At 40.2% G+C, this 19,374-nt stretch overlaps 1 protein-coding gene across 1 annotated transcript in view; it reads right to left on the reverse strand.

Annotated features, from left to right (window-relative positions):
• The window catches only part of TTC29 (tetratricopeptide repeat domain 29), a gene marked incomplete at its 3' end in the record, with an annotated part of 307,765 nt that overhangs the window by 214,113 nt on the left and 74,278 nt on the right, over positions 1 to 19,374 (reverse strand).

Here is a 19,374-nt window from a genome sequence, read left to right on the forward strand (position 1 = left end):
CTAAAAAATAAAAACAATTCTTTCTTAGGTTTGAATGAATCAGAAAAAGAGAAATAGAGCTATTCTGTATTTTGGAGGAAGAAAAAAAACCCCAACCCTACTCTGGGAACAATTAAAGGTAATTTAAGAAAGAGGAGGAGAAGTAGAGAAGGAAAATGAAAATTAGCTAATAGAATATGGGACAGAAAGAAAAGAAGATGGAATCAATAGCAAAGGATTAGAAATAAGTAAAAGAGGAGAGGAGTTTAGTAACAAAAAGGAAGTACTAGAAATATAAAACTTTATTTTTCCTTTAATGCATCTCGTAAGATTAACAGAAGTCTGAGAAAAAAAGGAAAATGTTAAACATCCGCAGTGAACAGAAAAGCTTAGTGAAGAAAAAAAAAAGAAGAAAGAACACATGCGGAGGGAAGGAAAAATATAAGAGCATAACATAAGGACATAGGCCTTCACATTGGTCATCAGTTCAACCGCCTTGTAACCATAGGCCATAACCATAGTATGGAAGCCTGCATCAGAATCGCCCACCAGGTATTCGGTTCATGTCAGGCCACGAAACAACTAACGGAGCGTAGAAGTAAACAAAAAGCCTACTGCACCAAGATAACGTGTCAGAGGCAGAGAACAAAGTAGAACACGGTACCTTAGGTCCCCACAAAAGAGATGTTTTAGGTTAAAATTCTCAGAAAACTCTCAGAAACTGCACCCCTATGCTCTACAGGATAACTAGGAAAATGTTTATTACTGCTAGCTTTTCTAACACCCTGACTTGCCGTACAAAGTCAACAAGACACATGAAAGCGGAGGATAACAGAGACTTCGACTCAAGCTCCTTTGATAACACAAGTTTTGGGATGCATCATTCTTCTCAATGAAGGTACTCACAAGCTTGTATGTATTCCTCAATATACACATCCTTAGATGTAGGAAAATACTCGATGCATTGCCGAATTAGGAGCATAAGCGTAACAATGTTCATTTCTGTTCACATCAGGTGGACTGTGTTTACTTCCAAGTTGGAGGAATCTGTGAGAAAAGGTCTTGATTCTTTGAACTCTTACTCCTAGACTATCTTCAAAAACTCTTATTAACTGAACTATTGTAAAAAAACAGTGTTCGAATTTAAATACCTATCACAATGAAGAGCTGCTAGGGCAATGGACCATGCAGATTATCTGTCTCCTTCCTCTGCCAAGGATATTAGTCTCCTGCTTACCGTGCTTTTATCGGTGTTTATCCTCTAAACTAAATTCATTGTAATCACGTCTTTATCTTCTACTACTTGGAAGTACTTCCTATTGTTTTCATCTTAAGGCAACGTCTTAGTGAAGCCCATTTTCTTTTCTATGAAAGTAGCATAAATAATAGTGGACGGAGAAACAGAACAGGTTTGGGTAAAGCAGGTTATAGACAGTACATTTTATCTGGGTAAGTCAGTTTTCCCAGCACAGAAATTAGGAATCAAAATGAAACTTTTCCAGCCATTACTGTTTTAAACAGCAACTTAAACAAAACCACTTATTTTGCTTTAAAAGTGGGTGATGTTTTCTCCATACATATTGCATTATGTTAAAGGTAAAGCAACACAAATTCTAAAAAGACATTTTTATCTGATGTAAAGCTTTTGAAAGGAAGTCTCACGACAGCATTTCAAAATTATATACACCACTACCAGATAACAAATTATCAAAGCCTTGTGGTTTAGTCTTGTTTTTGTTGTGAAGACGATAAATAGTTGTGCTTGGGCTCTTTTCTTCCTGTTGCCTTCATACAACCACGTGGAAATTCCTCTTAATCATATTTATATGGAACAAAAGGTTGCCTTCCATTTTTAGAAAGTTGGATTACCCTTTCTATGAAGCTATTGAAAAACCCCAGTCACGGGAAGGTTTGGCGATGGCAAACAAGAGAGGGAATGAAAGCTAAACTGAATTTAATGTAAAAATAGAAAATATTTGGTATTATTTCTGCTTTACCATTTATGTTTACTTGCAAAAGAATGTTCCTTTCTTTCCTTAACATGTTCTTGGCCTTTGAAAGAACATCTTGACATATATTAGAAATTGGTTTGTATCTCAGAGAAAGATTATAGCATTTATACGCCTGTATGTCTATGTCAGAAGAATCAGAAGTATGAGATTTATATACAGATGTACTCAGACATACACTTTTACGTATGTGTATATATATGGGCTTCTCAGTCCCACAAACAAAACTTGGGTATAGGCAAAAATACGTTTCCCTTTACTACACGATACCAACCGCACGTCTGGTTTTGAGCAACACAATTACTCTTCCCTAGAGTCAGCAGGAAATAGATTCAGTAACAACATCTGAAGAGTAGAGAATATAGATCAGTCCTTGTTAAGTTTATATTTGATATGAGTGTCATGTTAGAGAAAACCCACGAGCATAAACTCTCCAGACAGTAGATTGCCATTATTAGCTTTTTCCCAAGCAGCTCCGGGACACCTGTTTTCAGGCCTCCTGATGAAGCAGAAGTGCTTTCAAAAAATGCTAAAGAGTGAGACAGGAGCAGGCAGGTCAGAGGAAGAGATACATTGGATCCTTCATCCGTAAGAAAAGAAAAAAACCCCTAAACTTACTCTTACCCTTGCTAAGTTACCAGGTTTTGTTTGGGTTTTTTTTTGCAGGGCTTTGTTTCATTCTGAATTGCTGCATCTATTGTCCTTTCCTTGATACCCCTCTATACCATTTACCATCTTACAGTGATCCATTACATGCGACTGAGCAAATTTCTGTCATTCATATTGGTAATAATATTTTGTAATCATTTTAAGCTTAAATTGTTTATTACCTTTTTTTTTTAAAGAAAAGGTTAATGCAAGTGCTTTGTTTGAACTTCAGAAACATTCATGTTAACAGCGTTTACCAGAAATAGAAAACTTAGCTAAGTAACAAAATACAGTAGTTAAAACACAGGGTTTTTTCCAAGCCAAAAAATTATTTGCTAAGCTCGTTATATAGCTATTTTAAACATCTGTGTTAATTGTGCCACTCTTTTTTTAAAAAAGCCTTGACTTTGTGGAAGGGATATTTATGCAGGGTGGCTGTGATAAATAAGTAAGTGCTGGAATTTCTAACCCTATGGACGATTTGCTGATGCAAACTGAGTACAAATGGATTACAATCGCATCTTTTTCTACCGGTTCTGTATACATTTGATAGTGTGCAAAACTTCATACGAGCGATTTGCACATGTCAGGCTACATATACATACACGTATTGCCCAGACTGAATCACGTCAGAAAATTAGACTTTCCAAGTTTCCTTTGCAGTAGTAACAGGGAGTGCCCTGCATTACATAGGCTGGAGACCCACTATACTGAGCTGTATCTAAAAAGACAGTTTCTCAACTAATGAAACCGTGTATCTTTTGTTCACTCTAGAATATGATATAAAGGTGATCCTTTGAATTAAACAAACAGAAAGCAGCAGTGATAGTGGCTAAGCTGAGTTAGGCTAAGTATCCACATGAACCTATGGAAATGCATGTTTCATAGCTGTGGACAAAGATAATGGCATGCAAGGAACTGCTATTCCAGAAAATGATGTAGCCTTTCATCCTTAATAACCAAATAAAAAATGGGAAGTCAGTACTTGGGAGCTACTCTAGCAAGCAGATCTCCAGGAAACAAGGTTCCCCACAGACTATTCCTTGATCTTAAAGCTTAACGTGAAACATTTATATGCACGTAGCACCTGGCCAGAAGACGTGGGAAGGCACTTTTATCACACTGGCTGTATTTCTTTCTTAAATAATAGATTTTCTCTTTTTTTCCCCTCTCCTAGAAATGGAATACATGCTCAATAATGTTTCTGTATTTTTTTTTTTTTAAACAGTTTAAGAACAACCAGACAATCTTGAAAACCTCAATATCACACAATCTTGAAAATCATTAAAACCCCACAAATGGTCTGGTGCTGAACTGCATCCCGGATTTTGAAAGCAAAAATATGTAGTCAAAATGTAAGTTAAGCATTATTTGGATGAAAAAGTATTTAAAAAAAAATAAAAAATGCGTTAAGGTTAATTGAATAGTAATCTTCCACCCACGTTTCTTTGACACCCAGGCACATGGATAAATGATGCACAGACCAACTAGGTCCAACTGAAACTACACAAGACAGTTGAATTATGTACAGTATTTTCTCAAAGGCATTCCACAGCAGTGAAGAACAACGGGATGTGAACCTTAAATCGCTGTTCCAGACTATTGCCAGCTTCGCAATGGCTGACTCGCTTGTGCCTTAAGCAGGAGTTTATGTGTCAAATATATGATATGTATGTAAACCTGTATATACTGCAGCTATATCTTTCTATTCTTCAAACTATTCTTGGTTTTATTTACATCCTTAATGTAGCATGAAATCAGTTATATATGCAAACCTCCGTGATAACAGCATAAAGCAAGCTCTATATACATGCTTCCGCTGAAGCAAATAGGAATACACACTTTGAATCAAATGACAAGTACCTTAGTACAATGCTTATTAGCCTTTGCCTGCATGAAAAATCAAAGCGGATTTCCACATGGATTTTAATTTTTTTCATTAGAAATATTTTCTTTACAAATAATAAACCCCAAAATATGTTATATCCATTAAGACCAGAATCTGTTGAGTGCAGAGGCTGAGAAAAGAAAGCCTTTTTTTTTTTTTTTTTTTTTTTTTTGTGCAAAACAACTCTTCACATCTTCCTCAAACAAAAAGCTTTGATTTTGCATCAGCTTTGCAAACAAGTCCTGCATTTTGGCTGAGAGCAAACCAGAAAAGAAAAAAAAAAAAAAAATATCCAAACCCAGACTACTGAAAACTGCAAATTGGTGTATTCGTTCATTTGAGTTCCTGACTGTGGCTCTGTTCCTGCTGTGATACAAAGAGATTTTTCTGTGGTTTAAATTTGAGAGAACATATATTTTAAGAGAAACTGTGATAGATGTTTTTACCCTGGTTACTTCTATGGTCTGGGACATGCCGAGTTTGAACACCAAATTTTAGCCTTAAACCACATCTTGCTAACTGCATCTCAATTTTTGTCCCTTTTTCAGGATTCCCAGGGATTTGAGAAAGAAATGTTAAAAAGATTACAAGTACACAGGAGGAAAAACAGCTGTAGAGACTGTGTACAACTCGGGCAGTACCAGATACAATTAGGTCCAGACAAAGCAAATGAGGAAATATTGGAAAATTTCACCACCATTTTGATTTCTCACTACATCAGAAATCTTCGCTGTAAAGTGTGAATTATCCTTGCATCACATAAGTTAGGATTTGAAATGAGAAAAAGCAGCAGCTCTCTTACTCTGCAACAGCAACAGAACGTGAAGTACCTAAAACCGTTTGGGGTTAGTACAGCTATTATGACAGCACTTATCTCTCCAGACGATTCTTCTAGATTTGCATATGTGTAGAAGAATAACAAATATTCCTCTTTTCTGCCTTCCCTCGTGTAGGGGTGTATTGTTTCCACTTAACATTTTGGAACCCGAGGCAGGGGAAAGTCTCTGCACGAGCCAGTGGGAAATCAGCACTCTCATGCTTTGAAAAATCTCTAAGAGCGCTCACCGGTTTCTCTGCACTGCTCAGGAAAGAAACTTGAGAAAAATCAGCAAAAGTGAGGCCACTAGTTTTCAGTGAGAGAATTTTGCATTTGGGCAGGTTAAGCTACTGATACAAGTTTAGCGATAAGTGAGCGAGCCGCGGTGACTTTAGGTACTGGGACAACTTGGTCAGCCCTGTGAAATGCTGCTCTGTTCCTTACACTGGTATGTGAAGAAATGTAGATACTTTGGCATGAGATTTAGAAAAAGTCCAGCAGAACAAGCAGGAAACCCACCATATTTTGTGGCAAATAAAGGGAAGCGAGCGTAGCCTTAACCCAGAGAGCTATAGCTCAGAGACTAGAGCATTCTTCTGGGACACAGCTCTAAACCCATTTAGTTAGACCAAACCCCAGCTTTCCTGGGCAAATATTGCAACCACTAAGCAGCTGAACAGAAAGCAGCATTTGCTTCCCTCTCTCACGTATTTTGCAGAGCCTGCTCTAAGAACAAGAGAAGGCAGAGCACAGGAGCTGGGACAGGCAGAGAAACCCCAACTTTGTGAACAGAGAATCCTTAGAGATGGGTCTCTCCAGTACTGTCTCATTTGAGGCAGTTCAGATCACGGTCCAAAACAGTTTTAGACTTCCGGGGACTTCTAATGTAAATGAATCTAGGCACACACAGAAAATGGGCAAGTCCAGTGTCCAGCTGAGTAGTGACTTGTGAGGATTTAAAATTTGGACAGGGGCAGTCCAAAGGGCAGGCACCTGGGTGAATCGCAAGTCCCTGATGTGAATTTACACTTAAACCATCACTGCTAAAGTTAGCTTATTTGGCTTGCTAAATGCACTTACGAATCCATCTTCTTTACTGTGAAAATCGTTGCTCAGCATGAGGGTATTTCCTGCCCTCATTAAGCACATCGAGGAGGAATTGCAAAGTTCCCCTCCAGCTCTTTTACAGTCAGTCCAAGGGCTGGGTCTTGGTACATCTTTTTCAGGTGGAGACAGCAAAGATTGCTTCATAGCAGTATTCCTTTCTCGAAAGGAACTAAAGAGGAGCTGGCAATGGTATCCAGCCTCTGCACCGATCGGTCTGTTAACTGCTAGAGACTGCAAAAGAAAGGCCAGGCTTGTGGCCAAGCCATTTGTTTGGCGCTCAATCTAATTCTTGGTACTAACTCAACTTTCTCTGTGACCCCGGGCAAGTTGCTTATCAGTTTCTCAGTTATCCAGCTATAAAGTGGGAATTCAGAGTACCTCCATGTTTCCTCACCATCTGCCAGGTCTATTTTCATTGTAAACATTGGGCAGCAAATGTCTTCTATTATTCATAGACTAAGGCCAGACGGGACTAGAACACCTTCTCGTCTGACCTCCTGCATACCAGAGGCTATTATGTGTATATACAATACACAGTGGGGAGCTGATCACAAATGGGGTCTCCAGGTGCTCTTTCAAAAGAAGAGAAATAATAATATCAACTCAAACACAGCCATCACCTTCCTCTATACATCTAAAGCGCTGGGCCTGTGTAGACTTTTGAAGTAATTTTTATTATTTTTATAAAGCTAGCAAACTTCTGTGTGTTTCTTCCTTATTTTGAAAGTTGTTTCTGAAGATGATTTTTTAAAATGGAAGTTACTGAAAGAGTTCATAAAAATGAGTATATTTCAAGGACAAAATACTTGGAACACCACAGCTCCTGCAGTGATAATAGCATGTGCTAATGCACTTAGCACTAGTGAAATTGTTTCTAAACTAAACATGATACAGCTTTAAGAGAAAGTAAATTCTGGAAATGAGTTAGACTGTCTGGGCACGATGCATAAAACCATCTAAATCAGACCTCCTGTGATTAACTTCCCTCACTCATCAATGTCTAAATATTATAAGGCTTTTCCAAGTAAAATACCCATATTCTTCTTGTTGGTATAAGTTGACAAACAATGAGTAACTCAAGTTTAAGCAAATCACAATCCTGAACTTTCATGCATTTTCAGGTAATGTCCCCAGTGGCATTATTTGCTTTCTGTAGGTCTATAATGGAGTATTTAAATGGCACTCAATCTGTTTAGGAGAGGATCAAATAAAATTCAGCATAACGAGAATTAAGTTTACTCCTTGTTTCTGGTGGTATAAAAAAAGAAAACTGCACAACTACTCAAAGTAGCAGTAGCATTTTCTTATCTTGCATCTTGATGGACTGGAAGAAAATAGTGCAAAAGAAAATACTGCAGCAAGAAATGTGACAGAAGGTGTCATATACGTACTATAACATCACCTATTTATTCAGTTTATAATTGTATTACACACTGCCATCATGTCAACTCTCTCAGAAAAACACCATCATATTGACAAAAGCAGTAATTCACATTGTTTCTCATCCAAGTGTGTGTGTGTCTGTTTTTCCTCAGGCTTTCCAACCCTTGTTTAAGGAACTATGATGATCTCAGTGTCAAAACTCAATTTATCAAATCCAATATATATTAAGGGAGCAAAATATAAGGGCTTGCAGCAGGTAAGGGTTCAAACAAGATGATTTGATTATCCCCTCTGGACTTAAACCCTGTGATTCTGTAACATCTAGCATTGAAGCGAACAAGCTGGAAGATATGCTGCCCACTTTCTGTCTCCTTATAACACAACCAAGCTCATTTAACTATAAAATTTGAAACAGAACGTAAGACAGTCCTCGACTGCACTCCCTTTTCATTCAACAGCTATGTAGGGATCTTCCCCGAGAACTTCTTTTAGGAAAGAGTACGCTGAAGAAAGGAGGTAAAGTTAATCAGATCTGAAGATAAAACCTACGTAACTTAAACACAGGCAGGACAATAACTCAGCTTGCAGGGAGGTTACATTCAGGAAAGTACCCTACAGTCGAAGGGTCCAAGACTTCGAATGGACCCCGTTATGCAGGATGGGATGAGGGAAACTGGTACTGGAAGCGGAGGAAATGAAAACCGCGAGCAGAGGGGCAGTGTAGTACTACCCAGGGTAAGAGCCTGACATGAGGAGTAATCAGGAGGTAACAGGAAACTTGTAGGTTTTCAAGGGATATCGGCTCATCTAATCTAACCCTGGAGAGTACTGGGCTCAGAAGACAGCAAACCAGGGAGAACAGAACCAGGAGCGAGCCAGCAAATTGGAGAGAGCGCTGAGATAGCTACAAACAATAAAGAGAAATGAGATGAAGGATTCAAGGAAGAAGAATATTGGGACAAAACACAGTGGCAGGGAGGAGGAGGAGACGGAAGACCAAAGCAGAGAAATTAAGAGTAGTCAGACAAGGACAGAAAGGTTCGGTCTTTGAGAAACTGGTCAGCGGCCAAGACTTCCTTCCCAGGGACTTGGATGGTATGGGAAAATTTCTTGACTCCCAGCAAGAGGTTAGGGAATCCACAGGATGCACACCCTTTCTTCCTTTCTGCTGACAGTCAGTGTGAAAGATAACTCTCTGCTACCGCTGTCAATGACACAGACAGCTCAAGTGGCAGATGGTTGTCAGATGTATCCTAAAATTGCCATCTTGCTGATGACCCCTGTGGGTGTTGTTATGATTCCGCAAAACCTAGATTGGTGTTCTCAGTTTGCTTTTCTAAAAACCTAGGGAATTACACAAAATATTAAAAAGAATATTAGGCTTGTGAGTAAAGAAATTCCTAAGATAAGCAGTATCAAAATCACAAATGCCTATTCCTTCTTAATGTGCTCTCTTCTGTGCGTATTACTTGTGATGTACATTGCTCTACAGTGATCACAGCTGCATAGCCAAGACTGCTATTGTCCTTACAGTTTTGCTTCATGTCTTTTTCTGTTGTTTTTGTTGTTATTGTTTGGTTTTTTAAATAACACAGAAGATGGGTGGCAAATTAAGGAGATCCCTGTAGTGAGAAATAAAGTATATTCTTAGGGTCAAGACAGTTGAATGCTACCTGAAGAATGAGATCCGATGTCTGCCTCTGTAACACAAGGCAGGACTCTGAACGGAACCCTTAACTAACACGATGATCACTACTAATTCTCTTGCTTCTTACACCTCCCATGTGAAACATCTGGCCAAGTTTGCTGACTACTCACAGTTTCAGCCAAAGTTTAGTGTATTATAATGGTTTTCTGAATACCTAATATGGTATAAAAATGCAGAGTGCTTTGAAAAGCATTTTCAAGACATCTCACTGTGACCACCAAAATTAATAGCAGTTTGGCAATTTGAAACTTCATCTCACAACACTGTCCAGGTTGCCCAGTAACACTGCTTGATTTTATATGGATATTGTGAAGTATTACAAAAGTGTCCACAAAGAAATTACTAATTCAGTCATCATCATATAATATGAATACCATATCTCATCTTTTTCAGTGAAGATAAAACAAAGCATTGAATGCTGATGAAGCGAAGACCATCCCAGCTGAACATGAAAGAACGTGCTGACATGGCAAAAATAAGTGGCGTGTGTTTGTATACATAAATACTGTATTTCTGCTTCTGTGGAAAGGAGAAAGCACAGGATGCACAGGCAATATTAAATGTAACACGCGTGCTTGATTTTGCAGCCTTAATAATGCTTTGTTAAAACAGATTTTTGAATGCAATACACTACAGATAAACCCATACATGTAGTTTTCAAGAATTTTTAGGGAAAAGACAAACCCTCAAGAAGTTGAGCCAAAGTGTAACCCATTTTGTACCAGTTTGGGAACTGACATATTACTTTAGAGGCAGTGGCAGCACAGAGTTCTGTCAAAGGTTTGGGCTGCACTAACAAGAAATGTAAGATTAACCTAATTAAACAGTAGTGACTAATTTTCTGGCACTGAAATCCTCATACTTCATTCCAGCGAGAACAGAATCAAGCAAGATCACCATTTCCATTCCCGGTCTCCAGGCACGGTGAACTCAGCGGAGGGCGAGCACGGATTTTAGAGGTTTTACGCATAGGCAGGACGCTCCCTCCAAACCAGTACAGTTCCAGTTACAACCGACCGCAAGAAAGCGCTGCGTGTGTGCGTGTGTGTGTGTGTGTTTTCGTCAGACGCGCCAGCAGCCTGCGTGTGACCTCGTCTGTGAGTGCTTACACGTGCGTGGCGATCGAGTGGCCCCCTGCTCGCCCCCGGGAGGAGGGGGGTTGCCCGGGGGCGGGAGCTCCGAAGCAGCCGCCGAGTTCCCCCCCCGCCCCTCGCCCCGTCCCGCCCCGGCGGAGGCGGCGCGGAGCAACGGCGCCATCTAGCGGCGCACCGGAGCGCCCTCAGGAAGGGCGGCTGCCGGCGCCCGTCGCCGCCGGCGGGGCGGGGGAGCGCTCCCGCTGCCCCAAACGGAGCTCCCTTCTCGCAGGGTCTTTCGTACCCGCTCCGACGGTAGCGTCGGAAGGCGTTTTAGATAAAGGAGCGGTCCCATGTACTTCGGGGGAGACGGAGGCGGAGGCATTAGGTTTCAGAGCATCCTCCGTTTTGGCCATAGATGCCGATTCAAGATGACAAACGCAAGTCTCCAGTCGCCATACATTTATTTTTTTTCCGCCAAATCAGAAAAAATAAGGGAAATCCTTGACACCACCACAACTACTGTGTCATTCCCCCCCCTCCCCCCCCTTAAATCAAGAAGTACTTGCTGAAAAGGCTACGAGGTATTTTCTGGACACATGGGCAAAATATTTTTTTCCCCTTCCTATCTTAGAAAGCTGAATCATTTTTGTTGTTTCTGGAAAGCTTCGTTCAGCCTAATACTGACACTTGCTGGGGAAACACGTCATGAAAACGCCAAGGCCAAACGGTTAAAACCTAGCAAGTAATAATCAATTGAAACCAAAGCCTTACAAAGTGGGAGCGCTGAGCAAACTCATGGGCGTAAGGCTGCCCATTTGTGCTCTAGCCCTCCAAAATTTACACAGGCTACACAAGGAGATCAACTTAAATACACTCTATTTTGCAGCCCAGATGTTTTATTACACTCACACAAGTCAACCCCAAATTTCTAAAAGGACACAACGTTTCACTAAAATGTAGTCCTACTTCAGAAATACTATGTACATGCCAACAACTTTTTGAGGATTCGTTCAATGTAATGAATCCATTAGTACATGAGATCAAGTCCTTGGGAAGTGTGATACAGCCATTTTCTTTAGCTGAAACCAAACTTTTCTTTTGTGAGCACACGAGCCCTGTGTTTATTTGTCATCCGCACAGCCAGCGAGGCTTCTGCTTCTTTTTGGTTTTGTACCAGAACAAAGTTTAGGAGGCTTACACCGTCACAGGCTTTAGTGAAAGGCAAATATGGCTGTGGTGGTTTAAGCCCTATCCTACTAACCCTGGTTTGCATCTTTCCAAACCTATTACTCCCAAGTCTGATTTATGAGAAGGGGATACACACTCTTTCATCAGTGTTTAAAGCTAAAGTGCTGGGCTGCGCAACTGCAATGGCTGAGACTCAAGCGCTTCAGAGGCAGAAACCTCCAGCAGAGATGCAGCACGGAGAGCTGCCCGTTAAGGGCACAGTTTAAAGCACCCCACTAGAAGTTGTCTGTTAAACCCCCAAGTCAAAAAAAACTCAGCGAGATTTTTACAGACACCCACCCAGCTTGCTCTATCCTGTGAGACGGCAGGGAGAGAGAAGGAAGAGTTTCAGGAAACTGTGTAAAATGTATTTGGGGAAAATAAAAAAAAAAAAAAAAATCCAACACAAAACATATTGCAAGGCCTATCCACAACTAACTCCGTTCGGTCAGGCTTAGCATCTACATCACAGCAAGCAGTACCATTTTCTGACTATACAACTGCTTTTAAGAAAAGCAGTACATATGTTCTTTATATACTGCCAAAACCTCGGGAAGGCCCAGACAAAAATATTTTCAAATACTTGCTGAGTCCCTCTGACTGAAAAGATTCTTACTTGACTCAACTAGCAGATTTGTTATACGCAGAATAGAGGGAGGCTTCTTACACACACATCCCACAGCTGGGCAGATGTGGGGACAGAAGCTGTGAAAAAAACACAACCTGGAAACCAGAAATAATCATAACAGTGAAACCTTTCCTTTTCCTCCTAAAAACTAACAACAACAACAACATTAAAGCACATGCTGGGTAGCAGCAGCTCGTCCACATGCCAGAGAAAAACAAATAAAATAAAACTAAAAAAAAAAAAAATTAAAAAATATCAGAGTTACACAAGCCAAGCCCTTTGAGAGAAAAAACAGCCCTCTGAATAACCGAACACGGGGTCCTGGCATTAGTTTTTAGAGTTGTTATTCTTCTCCTATATGACTGCAGTAATCTTGAATGTCTACTTACCCTTCTGAGCTCCATGCAAGAATCTATTTATAATTGTGGGATACCAGTGCTAGTGACACACAGCCTCTGTTACTGGAAATGATCCTGGCTGATTTACTAGCAACAGAATGAGTAGCTGACACGTCCTATGAGACTAAGTGCAATTCTTAGAGAGGACATAGTATAAAGAAAAAAGAAGCCTTGAGATGTATTCAAAGGTAGTCAAAACAAAACAAAAACCCAAGAAGGAAAAAGTCTCACTTTTGAATGCAACTGCCCTCATTTATGGATAAGTAACAGAGTTAAGTAGATAAAGACCACGGTATCTATCAATTCTGTTACATCAGCTCTTAGATATTCTAATTAAGATAACAAGGGTATACTTTTTTGAAGGTGAAAGGCATCCATAACCACAAAAATAAAGGCCAAGGGAACCAGACCTGGCATGCACTTTAAGAAATGCTTTGGTCACAAGGCTATCCATCACCACACAGCAACTCCGCAAAACTATTAGAATAAAACTCCTAAAACTGATTTTGCTGGAAGTTTGAGAGTTATTCTTCCCTGTAATCCGTCAGAAGGATATCTTCACAGAACAGAAAAGAAAAAAAAAATCCTACTGGGATATCAGCTGACACATTTTTGCATCTTCCACAACTTTCTCTTTTCCATTCCCTTGAGTGCTGTATCAGTCAACACTTCACAACATCCACATTCTCTTATCAACAATCAGACACCAGTGTTCATGGCATCCCCTTGCCAATGGATAGGCAAGTTTGACACATGCCTTATTTATTTTGGAGATTTGATAAACTGTGATTCTTGGCTCTCGGTATTTCTAAGTTTGGGAACAGCTTTATGTATCACCAGCTCTGAATTAAGGCTATAAAACTTCTATGAAAATGTGTAGGTGGCCCCTTAGAGGAGAGCCGTGCAACACTGCTAATGAAACAATTAAGGACAACGTCTGTTTAATAATCAAAACAAGTTGAGCTAGCATGCTACGGAGTAAGCCACACCAGTGCTGCTATGACTGGAGTGTTTGCCACGCTTTGCAATAACAGGAGTCTATTTATACATGTTGGTGTACAGACCAGACACTCTCTGCTAAGCACAGGTGAGAGTGAGTAAGAATACACAGCTATAAGCCATCTCACCCTTTTAAAACTATATTCTTAGGTTACACAAATTAATCACTTTCAAGTTGTTTTTCCTTGAGTTTAAGTCAGTCAAAGGAAATCCACAGCATTCCCACAGTTGCGAATGCTTCTGGGTATTCAAATGTCACCCAGTGGGAAAACTACTTTGCACTGTTAGTGTCAGTAGGAAACTCTTACTGGGCTTTCCAAAGGGCATCCTCACGTCACAGGGACTACATGGACAAAGAAGGTTATTCCTTCTCATATGGCATTCCCTCCCGACTCATCTCAGTACAGTTCGTCTATAGCAATTGGAGCTGTGTATTCAGAGGAAGCTGCTGTTTCAGATAGTAGCAATGACAGAACTCCTTTTGCAGAGGTCAGTTTTCATGATAAAGGAGACTGTTGCTTGGACAGAGCAGAGTGTAAATATCAGCTGCTTACAGTTATTTCTCTTCTTGGTAGTGGTTGATATCTGGAGTGCCAAATTAAAGAACAAATGTGGTGACTACACCCTATACTGTAAAATCAGTAAGTTGACAAGTCTTCTTGGGTCTTTTAGTCTAATGCAAAGTCTGCATTTCCTTGTCTACAGTAGAAGATATTTAACCGAGTAGTTCATATTGCAGGAGTCAACAATAGTCTAGAAAGTGCTTTGCCTCAGTTTGAAGATGACATGTTCATAAAAGAGCCATTTCTCTAAGGAAAACTAAAAGAACTGCTGGTTAAGTCACTGTAGACAGCCCCAAAGACAGTACTGATGTTTCTTGCAACCAAGATATTTAGGTTATACAGTACCGTCCTATAGGAGATTCAGGATTTTTCAGGCTAAGAAGGAAAACTTGCAGCTTAAGTGGATCATTAAACAGTACATTTTATCATCAGGGATTAGCTGCATCTTCTATTTCACCAGGGTTATTTAGTGTGTGTTTGGGTTCTGCTATCTCCTTGCACTGTTGTGCAAGCTGTCAAATTTTTGTCAATAATAAGAAAATTCTTGCCTGCAATGTTTCCTTCCCCCAGGTCAATTTGATACCCATTACTTTGGAACATGGGCTGCACCTCTGCTTCCATTACAGGTTTTGATCTGATGTGGATTTGGTCTAGAAGGTGCAATTGCAGTAGATGCATGTCCACATCGCCAAAAGTTCAGGCAGAAACCATTTAGCTCTTTCCTGTATTAATTCTGTCTATGCCTTCTAAGAACTGTTAGTAAGAAAGTATTTTTAAACAGGCATGGAAAGACTAACGTCAGGAAAAGTTTTGGAAAGACAGAATCTTTCAGAACATAGTGGTAGGATTCAGAATAGCTTATGCTATCATGGAGGATCAGTACTCTACAGCTACCTACAGGTTAGAGGCTGGTGGAATTTAGGCCTACAAGGAGACGTGGGCCAGAAGCTAGCGATGATACTGGGGGTTCTTCCTTCCCTCCCCAAGCCAGCGTGCCAGAGTTTTGGCACTCCTGACTATGGGTACACGCGCAGATCTTTATACACATTATCTTGTTAATTAAGTTGTGGCCTGTCTTTTAACCTGTGATTTCTGGTGTTAACAGTAATTCATAGATGGCTCTCCAGATATTAGAGACAGCATTTCCCTCTCAACAAGGCACTATTATTTCTTTATTTTTAAATACTCATGTGATGAACCTCTACAGTCTGATTTTAGGCTGGGTACTGCTTTCTAGGCACCTTCTTCCCCTGTGGAGAAGACAGTAATTTGCAGGCCACATACCAGATAGTTACTGAACATTAAAGAATTACCTCAGGACAGCCCTGCCCAGCACCACATGCTGCTTCCACAGGCAGCGGCCGGTACGGGGAGGCAGTTTTCCCCAGTTGCGTATTAAGCACTTGCATAATCTACACCGACACCGCAGGCCAGACAGAATCACTTCATCGGCTCTGCACTCAGCTCGCGGGTTGAACTACTCAGCTCTAGCAGATTCCCTGACTCCCAACAGCTGCAGCTCCCCAGAACATTTTTTGGGAGCAGAAAAGCCTTTCTGAAGGACCTCAACTTTGTTGGTTCTAAACCTCATTTCCCAGCCTCTGTAAAACCCATTGCAATCCAACAGTGCTCTGCAGCTGCTGTAACTTCAGCCAAATATATTTTCGGTGCTCTACAGGGTGCCTCTTGAGGAACTCAAGCCACTTGTCCTCTGAGCTGGTAAAAAACCTGAAACCTTCACCTACAGACCCTTCTGTCTGCTCTGTGTGTAGTGCCAACTCTAAAGAGAACTGTTTCATCTGTTTTTTCACACAAATATCTTACTGACTTAATCTAAGTTCTATAATGCTTAAGTTACTCTGCCATCACTTATTCGATGATTTACCATCTTTGCATCATTCATAGAAGATTCAATGGAATCCAGAAACATCTGACACTTATTAAAAGAAAGGTATAGGGTGTGATATTGAACTGCATATAGGGACATGACAACACTTGTTGTCCTAGAAGGCAGCACACTTTGCACTTTCCTAAATCTACGCTACTCTAGAGGCTGAAAATTCCAAATTTCAGCACACGATTAAAATAGAGGGCCCTTTGTGGGATACCTTCCAGGTGCTCTCTGTTCAAGTCATATTCCTCACTCACGCCTCTTGCTTCCAGTCCAACCCGTGTTAGAGCAGCGTCTAAGAAAGCAACCTTAAAGAGAATTATTTTGAAAGTTCTCACAGGGCTTCATCTGTCTAGGTAAAAAGTTTTTAAGAAAGCCTTGATTTTATTTTGTCTGGTTTAATTTAATAAGACCCAGCTTTAAGGGAATTTTTTCTTTCTTTCTTTTTTTTTTTTTTTAAATTTCTGACTGCCCACAGGGTAACCATCATGACTAAATAGACAAATTTTAAATACCACTATTAAACGATATGATATTTTTCTATTTATCCAGAAAAAAAACAGGTAACTGTCACTGTCAACAGAACTTCTGAGTGGGTGACAGCAGCATATTTTTCCCCCAAACAGACCCAGAGAACACACTGAACATCTGTCCTCAAGAGTTTTAAACTGTCCTCTGGCATTAGTTTGGCTTTCTCTCCACGTTATTCTTTTTTTAACTCAGAACAACTTTTTCCAGTCATCCAGAGGAATCTCCAGTAAAAACAGACAAGTCATGAGTTGATGTTCTTGATATTTTTGAGGTTAAAGAAACATTTTTATTTTTATTTAGAGTAAATCAACATTGTTCCTACAGAATGCAGTGGAGACTTCAGATTGAACTGAAACTTTGTCTCACATGCTTTATGAGGCTGTATATACATCTCAGTAAAGAGGAAAAGGAGGACATAAGACTTATTTTTCTTTAAATTACAGAAATAGCTTCATTTTAGCCAGCTATGTTTTCCTTTGCAGGCAGTAATACTCCTTCGACATCTCAGTTGATCCTAGGATTTACACCCTCACGTAAAAAGATCCCACACTTTCACAGATACATGTAAGTTTGCAAGTTTTAAAACATACACATGGGAATGGACACAGTGCCAGTGAACATGGACATTACCAAGAAAGGGCTCATATACGAACAGGCAATACTCATCAGTGACTTAACGGATGATCACATGGCCAACAGAATTAAATTCACAGTAAGAATTCCTTCTCTAGCTGGACTGACTTGCTATTGAAGTGAGGCAGGTTTAATGTTATCTACTGCAAGAACTAATTTTTTTACTTCACAGTTTTTTCTAGCATTCTGTTATGGAAACAGTTCCTCCTTCCAGCTGTCTAATCAGTTAGGGTCACAGATAATATACTTTAAAAAAATAATTTTACCTAAACATTGAAAGACGAACTGGGTTGTTGCTTCTGACTTCTGGAGGTCTAAGAACAGGTCCAAATACACAAGAGAAGTCTGAAATAAGAATTCCTGGAAATGAAAACATTAATTTCCTCTCAATGAGCATGAGAATCTAAAGAGAAAGAAAAGGTTGAAAGAAAGAAAAATATCACTTCTTTCACTATTCATCCCACAATTAGGAGTAACTTCTTAGCAGTTGCAACAATTTACCATTTACTTTAAAAATGCCCTTTTTGAAGGCCAAATTATTTATTTTAAACTGATGCTTAATCCCTCTCCAATAAATTCTTAGAGAGCATGAATCAATATAGCTCCATGGAAGTCAAGCGTGTTGTACAGATTTACTATATTCAAGGACTGTTTTTCCTCTAGCAACAAGCTGCTTGCCAGTCATATTGCCAATGAACACACTGGATTACGAAGTGTGGAATACCCTAAGATACCTTTGGTGGTTTGTTTCAGAAATCGTGGTGTTATGTGTGGCAATGGAGTGTGGAGTGTTTCCACACAAGTAAGTCTTTGATCACTGACCTAATAATCCCATTTCATTCGTACTATCAAGGTGAGCAGAATAAAGGAGATTAAAATAATTTGTTTATCCTAATAAAATGGAATCTGGATGACAGAACATAAATTCTAGTAAGTTATAGGAAGAGAGAACTACATGGGCTAAAGAAATAGGGAGGCACAAGAACAGACAGACACAGGTTATCCAAAAAAACATGCAAAGTTGGAAATTGAAAAAAAAAAATTTCTAGTAATGAAAACAATGATGAACTGAAGCAAAAATCCCTAATGACTCTAAGGGAAAAACCTGGGGAGAATGGAAAATAAAAGCGACAATGTCAGATGAAGAATATGTGCAAGTGAGGGAAGGCTAAGACAATTTTCTGTGGATATTTTTCAATTCTCTGAAAGGAACATCAGGCAGGACAAAACAGCCAAGATCAAGAATTCACTCAAGATAAACTTGGGGATGCTCCACAATTGGAAGTAATTTACAAAAAGGAGGAACTGTCTTTGAAGGATGGGCACTGTTCCAGCGTCTCACAACCCTCACAGTAAGGAATTTCTTCCTAATATCTAAACTAAATCTACTCCCTTTCAGTTTAAAACCATTATCTCTTGTCCCATTACTACACTCCCTGACAAAGAGTCCCTCCCCAGCTCTCCTGTCGGCCCCCTTTAGGTACTGGAAGGCTGCTATAAGATCTCCCCGGAGCCTTCTCTTCTCCAGGCTGAACAACCCCAGTTCCCTCAGCCTGTCCTCATAACAGAGGTGCTCCAGCCCTCTGGTCATTTTTGTGGCCCTCCTCTGTACTTGCTCCAAAAGTTCCACGTCCTTCTTATGTTTGGGGCCCCAGAGCTGGACGCAGTACTCCAGGTGGGGTCTCGTGAGAGCAGAGTGGATGGGCAGAATGACCTCCCTCGACCTGCTGGCCATGCTTCTTTTGATGCAGCCCAGGATGCTATTGGCTTTCTGGGTTGCAGGCACACATTGCCGGCTCATGTTGAGCTTCTCATCCACCAACACCCCCAAGTCCTTCTCCTCAGGGCTGCTCTCAATCCATTCTCCACCCAGCCTCTGTTTGTGCTTG

Source organism: Vanellus vanellus, assembly GCF_965231255.1.
Source record: "Vanellus vanellus genome assembly, chromosome: 4".
NCBI classification, from domain to species: domain Eukaryota; kingdom Metazoa; phylum Chordata; class Aves; order Charadriiformes; family Charadriidae; genus Vanellus; species Vanellus vanellus.